This window comes from Colobus angolensis, unplaced genomic scaffold (genome assembly GCF_000951035.1).
Source record: "Colobus angolensis palliatus isolate OR3802 unplaced genomic scaffold, Cang.pa_1.0 Scaffold55, whole genome shotgun sequence".
NCBI lineage: Eukaryota > Metazoa > Chordata > Mammalia > Primates > Cercopithecidae > Colobus > Colobus angolensis.
Window position 1 is genome coordinate 6,788,541 of NW_012119043.1, and position 8,171 is coordinate 6,796,711.

The following is an 8,171-nucleotide window of genomic DNA, read 5'->3' on the forward strand; positions in this document are numbered from 1 at the left end:
AAGTAAGTAAGTAAGTAAATAAGAAAAAAAAAAATCCCAGCACTCTGGGAGGCCGAGGTGGGTAGATCACCTGAGGTCGAGAGTTTGAGACCAGCCTGACCAACATGGAGAAACCCCATCTCTACTAAAAATACAAAATTAGCCAGACATGTAGCTTCAGTCTCCCAAGTAGCTAGGATTACAGGTGCGTGCCCCCACACTCAGCTAATTTTTATATTTTTAGTAGAGACAGGGTTTCACCATTAGCCAGTCATGTAGTACATGACTGTAATCCCAGCTACTCAGGAGGCTGAGGCAGGACAATCTCTTGAACCTGGGAGGCAGAGGTTGCGGTGAGCCAAGATTGCTCCATTGCACTCCAGCCTGGGCAAAAAGAGTGAAACTCTGTCTCAAAAAAAAAAAAATTAATTAATTAATTAATTAATTGAAATTCTACACGTTTATGATGCATTTGTATGACAACTATGCTTTCTAACATTTTAAGAATGACATTTTAACAATTATAAAGAATATATCAGTCACCACTGATATGGTTTGGCCATGTCCTCAGCCAAATCTCATCTTGAATTATAACTCCCACAATTCCCTGTGTTGTGGGAGGGACCCCTGTTGGAGATAATTGAATTGTGGGGGCGTTTCCCCCACACTGTTCTGGTGGTAGTGAATAAGTCTCAAGAGATGTGATGGTTTTATAAGGGAAAACCCGTTTCACTTGCTTCTCATTTTTTCTCATCTGCTGCCATGTAAGACGTGCCTTTCAACTTTTGCCATGATTGTGAGGCCTTCCCAGCCATGTGGAACTGTGAGTCCATTAAACCCCCCCCTTTTTTTTTTTTTAAATAAATTACCCAGTCTCAGGTATGTCTATCACCAGTTCTAAAACAGACTACTACAACCACCCTCCTACATACTACTTTTTACACTTTCCAGATTACTTCTGGGAAGAAGGGAAATACAACAGCCCATAACCCACTCTTTCCCAACCAGAGAATACCTGGAAGTGAATGGCCTCCACCATACCTCCTTGAAAACAGGTAGTGACTAGAAGAAAGAGGCCAGGGAGTACCTATCTCTAAAATGCTTTTAGCAGGATGTATTTGGCCTGCCTACAATGCCAACTTGTGGATAATGGCTGGCTAGAGAATGGGAAGTAATCACCAAGACATTTGTATCTATGTCATTAATGGAGGATAAAACTGGAAAATTATGGCCATGCACGGTGACTTATTTCTGTAATCCCAACACTTTAGGAGGCTGCTGTGGGAGGATCACTTGAAGCCAAGAGTTCAAGACTAGCCTGGGCAACATAGTAAGACCCCAAAGCTACAGAAAATAAAAAATTACCTGGGCATGGTAGTAAGCCTGTGGTCCCAGCTACTCAGGAGGCTGAGGTAGGAGGATGGCTTAAGCCCAGGAAGTCAAGGCTGCAGTGAACTGTGATTGCACCACTACACTCCAGCTTGGGTGACAGAATAAGACACCATCCTTAAATATATACGTATAAATAAACAAGCAAATCAATATTATTCCATAATTGCTTCCTCTGAAGATAATGACCCATATTCATCATTGGTACTCACTGATTAATCCAAAACAACTCAGAATAAGTAGAAAGCAGCATCTGACAGATACGGGCTCTCGTATAAGGGAATGTCATGTTTGTGCCCACCTCTTGCTACATCCTGCTTGTAATTTTTTTTTTTTTTTTCTTAAAACAGAGTCTTACTCTGTCACCCACGCTGGAGTGCAGTGGTGTGATCATGGCTCACTGCAGCCTTGAACTCCTGGGCACAAGCGAGCTTCCTGCCTTAGCTTCCCAAGTAGCTGAGACTACAGGTGCACGCTGCCACATGTGGCTAATTTTAAAATTATTTGTAGAGATGGGGTCTCACTTTCTGCCCAGGGTGGTCTTGAACTCCTGACCTCAAGTAATCCTCCTACCTCAGCCTCCCAAACTGCTGAGGTTACAAGCAAAAACCACAGTGCCCAGCCTTGCTTGTAATTTTTAATCACTGGTTAGGTTTAGTGTTAGATTAGATGCATGATTCACAAATCTAATTTGACAAGTCAATTCCTCATGTCAACACAGTTTTCTTTAAAAAATTTTCCCCCAAATGAGAATTACTTGAAATTTTGAAAGTGAAAGAAATCTTTCTGAAATTAATTGAATATTTGAAAGAAAAATAAAACAGGTATTCATCCTTAAAATTCTGATTCGTATTGTCAAACTGTCCTCCCTTCAGAGACATTTTCACTTTCAATCACGCACACAGAGCATGAGTGTGCCGCCTTCACACCTGCCCAGACACCAATCTAGGCTCTGTATCATCCTTACCACCCCAATTGGTGGAAAATAAAAGCACTCATTTCTGTAGCAATGGTAATTACATAGTCTGGGGAAGACAAATCAGCCAAGTCCCCCCAAACTAAGATGCCATTTGCTCAGAGGGGGTTGGAAGAATGCACTAACCGTCTATCAGCCATTTCTTTATTTTTATTTTAATTTTTTTGAGATGGAGTTTCATTCTCGTTGCCCAGGCTGGAGTGCAATGGCATGATTTCGACTCACTGCAACCTCTGCTTCCCGGGTTCAAGCGATTCTCCTCTCTCAGCCTCCTGAGTAGCGGCGATTACAGACATGTGCCACCATGCCCGGCTAATTTTGTATTTTTAGTAGAGACGGGGCTTCTCCATGTTGGTCTGGCTGGTCTCGAACTCCTGACCTCAGGTGATCCACCCACCTCAGGTTCCCAAAGTGCTGGGATTACAGGTGTGAGCCACCACGCCCAGCCTATCAGCCATTTCTCTACATCTGCCTTCCCAATGATTTATCTGTAGACACCTGCTGACCACCCATCCCATTATGCCTGGCAACAACTTTGGAGAAACCAGACTGTCAACAAGAGGGGAAGCTTCAGCCTGGGCAACACGGGGTTCATGTCTACAAAAATTTTAAAAATTAGCCCAGGCTCAGTGGCACATGTCTGTGGTCCCAGCTACTTAGGAGGCTGAGGTGGGAGGATGACTTGGACCAGGGAGTTCAAGTCTGCAGTGGGCTGTGATTATGCCACTGCACTCCAGCCTGGGCAACAAGACCCTGTCTCCAAAAAAAAATGACTGGGAAATTGGGCTTGAAACAGTAGAAATCAGAGTAGCTCTATAGCCCTATTTTTATCGCAAACTTTATATTACTGTCCTCAGAATGTATTGCCCTGAGCTGTTGACAAAGATTCTCTCCTTGACCAAACTCTAGTCAGGCTCCTCTGAACCTACTTCTTAACTTGGCCTTGACCTTTGGACTTCCCTGTTTGTCTTTGCATCTCCCAGTTTTAGTAAAATTCCTGTCATAGTGGTTTAGCCAGCATCCCCACCTGTGATCGCTGACAATCCTCAAATACTTAATCAAAGTCGTCTTCCCCACGACCCCCAGGTGATGTCTGATCACCCTAGCCTGGCTTTAGCAAGAACCCTGTTAGGTCATTTTAGCAAGAATTACTCTATCCTCTAGTAATTTTCCATCCACTAATCCTTCCCATCACCACCCTGCCCTCTGGCTATAAACCCCCATTTTTCCTTGTTGTATTTGAAAGTGATCCCAATCTCATTTCCCTACTGCAAAACCCCATTGCAGTAGTTTCTTGGACAAAGACTTTCGTACTGTTCTTCAACAAGTGTCAGAATACCTTCTCTGGGGAATTGCTTGAACCTGGGCAGCAGAGGTTCAAATGAGCCAAGATCGTGCCACTGCACTCCAGCCTGGGCATCACAGTGAAACTCTGTCTCAAAAAAAAAAAAAAGGCAAAAGAATATTATCTCCTGGGGTGGGTCATATGTCCACACATGAACAAGGAAGATGCCAAAAAGGCTGTGTACTGTCCCTAGAGGGAAAGTGGGATGCAACGATGGAAAACAAAGTAGGGAGGTGAGAAACACCAACACATTTACAGTAAAAATGACATCCGTAGAATGATGGCTTGGGAGTGAATCCAACCAGGCTATCCCTACCCTCCTTTCCATGCTCTGATTTGAAGAGAAGTTGGGCTCATTGGTAATAAATCAACTTATTTAATCAATACTTCTCTCTACTATGAATTTGTAATTTAATTTTCCTAATGATGTGTCAGCAATTTTGAGTCATGTCTGATCTATGAGCACTCAGAAAGTACATTGAAAGCCAAACGGATGGTTAGGCTTTGACTCAGGCCTTGGATGAGTTTTATGAGTGTTAAGATGTCATGGAAGGATGTAGTTTTGCCTTTCCAGAATCCATCCTTCTTCTGCTAACAGCATCCTGATTTTCCCTTGCTCTGTCTCTAAGAATGAATATAAGATCCAGGCTTGGCCAACCAGCAATAATTCATGTTAGTACCAGGTTTGAAATTATTCATGAAATTATTGGGAAATACATATGTTGTTCTAGGTTTCCCAGCCTGAAACACGAAGACTAACGCTAATAATACTTTTTTACGTTGCCTAAGCACCAAGATCCAGCCGTGCCTGAAGCTTCATAAACATTTTGTTTAGGAGCCAGGCGTGGTGGCTTACACCTGTAATCCCAGCACTTTGGGAGGCCGAGGTGAACAGATCACCTGAGGTCAGGAGTTCAAGACCAGCCTGGCCAACATGGTGAAACCCTGTCTCTACTAAAAATACAAAAATTAGCCGGGCATGGTGGCACATGCCTGTAATCCCAGCTACTTGGAAGGCTGAGGCATGAAAATTGCTTGAACCCAGGAGTCAGAGGTTGCAGTGAGCCGAAATCACGCTACTGTGCTCCAGCCTAGGTGACACAGTGAGATTCCGTCTCAAAAAAAAATTTTTTTTTTTTGTTAGGTCAGTGCTATTATATTTTACTTTATTTTTTTGAAATGGAGTCTTGCTTTTTCCCCCAGGCTGGAGTGCAGAGGTGTGATCTCAGCTCACTGCAACCTCCACCTCCTGGGTTCAAGCGATTCTCCTGCATCAGCCCCCCAGTAGCTGGGAATACAGATGCACGCCACCACACCCAGCTAATTTTTGTATTCTTAGTAGAGGTGGGGTTTCACCATGTTGGCCAGGCCGGTCTTGAACCCCTGACCTCGTGATCCACCTGCCTCGGCCTCCCAAAGTGTTGGGATTACAGGCGTGAGCCACCGCGCCTGGCCAGTCAGTGCTATTTTTATGTAGGCCTTTTTTATTTTTATTTATTTATTGAGATTGGGTCTTGGTCCTGTACCCAGGCTGGAGTGTAGTGACTCAGTCGCAGCTCACTGCAGCCCTTACCTCCCAGGCTCAAGAAATTCTCCCACCTCAGCCTCCCAAGTAGCTGGGACCACAGGCATGCACCACCATGCCCAGCTAATTTTTTTTTCTTATTGTTTTTGAGGCAGAATCTCCCTCTGTCACCCAGGCTGGAGTTCAATGGCTCGGTCTCAGCTCACTGCAACCTCCGCCTCCCAGGTTCAAGTGATTCTTCTGTCTCAGCCTCCCCAGTAGCTAGGAATACAGACATGCACCACTAAGCCTGGCTAATTTTTTGTATTTTTAGTAGAGATGGAGTTTCACCGTGTTGGCCAAGCTGGTCTTGAACTCCTGACCTCAAGTGATCCATCTCCCTCAGCCTCCCAAAGTGCTGGGCTTACATGCATGAGCCACTGTGCCTGGCAAATTTTTTTTCCTTTTTGTGGAGACGGGGTCTCACTATGTTGCCCAGGCTGGTCTCATACTTCTGGGCTCAAGTTATCCTCCTGCTTTGGCCTCCCAAAGAGCTGGGACCACAGGCATGAGCCACCGTGCCTGGCCTATGTGTTTTTTTAAATATTTGGATTTGTGTTATTTGCAACTTAGAAACATATGACCAATACAAAGGTGTCCTACCATGTCTAATCATGTAATGAGAGCAATGACTTTTGGTAAGACAGTAAGCGTGTTGCTGGTTTTTCACTTACTTGACCACATGCTGTAACATAGAGACAGAGAGGAGGAGAAAAAAGAAAAGACAGCAAAATAATAAAAGCACATACATTCGTACTCCAGTCAGCTCTTTCCCTGTTTTGTCTCTCTCTACTTTCAGGCTCCTTTTTTATAGATACCTAATATTATCAGGATGCTGAGTTATCTAAATCCATTTACAGCTTTGAACCATGAGAATAAATCACCTATTTTAAATAAACTAACAAAATTAAATATCTAAGTACCTAGGACCTGAATATAGTTCTGTCACTGAAGTGGTTTGTATTTTAAGGGGCCTCTTGAAAGAATGCAATGTTTAACCAAATGGAATAAATGAATAGTGGTAGAATTCCAGGCATTCCTCTAATAAAGACTTTTTTTGTTTTGTTTTGTTTTGTTTTTTTGAGCTAGAATCTCACTCTGTCACCCAGGCTGGAGTGCAGTGGTGCAATCTTGGCTCACTGCAACCTCCACCCTGTGGAGTCAAGCGATTCTCCTGCCTCCGTCTCCCAAGTGGTTGGGATGTCAGGTGTGTGCCACCACACCTGGCTAATTTTATTATATTTGTTTTTATTTATTTATTTATTTATTTTTGAGACAGAGTCTTGCTGTTGTCCGGGCTGGAGTACAGTGACACGATCTTGGCTCACCACAACTTCTGCCTCTCGGGTTCAAGCGATTCTCATGCCTCAGCCTACCTAGGAGCTAGGAATACAGGCGCACGCCACCATGCCCAGCCAATTTTTGTATTTTTAGCAGAGACGGGGTTTTACTATGTTGACTAGGCTGGTCTCAAACTCCTGACCTTGTGATCTGCCCACCTCAGCCTCCCAAAGTGTTGGGATGACAGGCGTGAGCCACTGCGCCTAGCCTTTTTGTATTTTTAGTAGAGACAAGGTTTCACCATGCTGGCCAGGCTGGTATTGAACTCCCGGCCTCAAGTGATCCGCACATCTAAAGTGCTGGGATTACAGGCGTGAGCCACTGCACCTGGCCTCTAATAAAGATTTATTGAGCATCTGCCACGTATCTGACAAGGTGTTATGATAGAAGGGTATACGAATGCTGTCTTACCTCAAAAAAAAGTGCAGATAGGCCAGGCACGGTGACTCACGTCTTTAATTCCAGGACTTTGGAAGGCTGAGGCAGGAGAATTGCTTGCAGAAACTTCATCACTACAAAAAAATTAAAAATTTAAAACTTTAAAAAATTTTTTAATGTGCAGGTAACTTCGGGGAATGGATAAGGAACTAGTAACACAGCAGAATAAGAGCATGCTGTGAAAACACCCTGGACTTCTATCCTCTGGGTGAAGGAGAAAGTCACCTAGGGAGGCTTCCTTTCAGCCCAGCCATTATTTCTACCCCAGCAACAGCGTCTCACACACCATGGTTGCTCTGTAAATATTTACCACGCAATATAAGAAGCCAGTAGTAGGTGACTGGGCTCTGTGGTTCATGCCCATAATGCCAGCACTTCAGGAAGCCGAGGCAGGTTGATCACCTGAGGTCAGGAGTTCGAGACCAGCCTAGCCAACATGATAAAACCCCGTCTCTATGAAATCACCCCACTGCACTCCAGCTTGGGCAACAGAGTGAGACGCTGTCTCAAAGAAAAAAGAAAAGAAAAGAAAACCAGAAGTCAGTAGGTGGCCTGAGCTTTAAAAGACTATGGACCTGCCTATTTCAGTACTGCCCCTGCAGCTCTCTCCAAAAGACTCAAAGGGCACTCAGTCAAACACTGAGGAAATTACTGTTTTCCCCCGCCTGAAACGGGCCTCCAGTCTGCTGGGTTATTTATTCTGCTGTGGTCTCTCCTCCAGTCATTAACATTCTATTTTCAGGCTAGTCGTCTTTCAATTCCCAGCAATTAGAGCCTTTTGCACAGGAAAAACAAACAGGGGATTGCTTGCTGGCCAAATTCAGATGCTGGATATTACAGCACGCAGTTTTGAAGCCTTAAAGGGTAAAGGTTGGATGAGTTGGTTTGTACTCTGGGCCTGGTTGCAGCCACCCTTAGAACAGTTCCAAAGAAAGCCAAGGCTGGGGTGGGAGGATCACTGAAGACCCGGGGTTTGAGACCAGCCTGGGCAACATAAAGAGATCCCATCTCTATAAAAAATTAAAAATTAGCTGGGTGAGGCCAGGTGTGGTGGCTCCTGCCTGTAATCCTAGCACTTTGGGAGGCCGAGGCGGGCAGATGACTTGAGGTCAGGGGTTTGAGACCAGCCTGGCCAACAT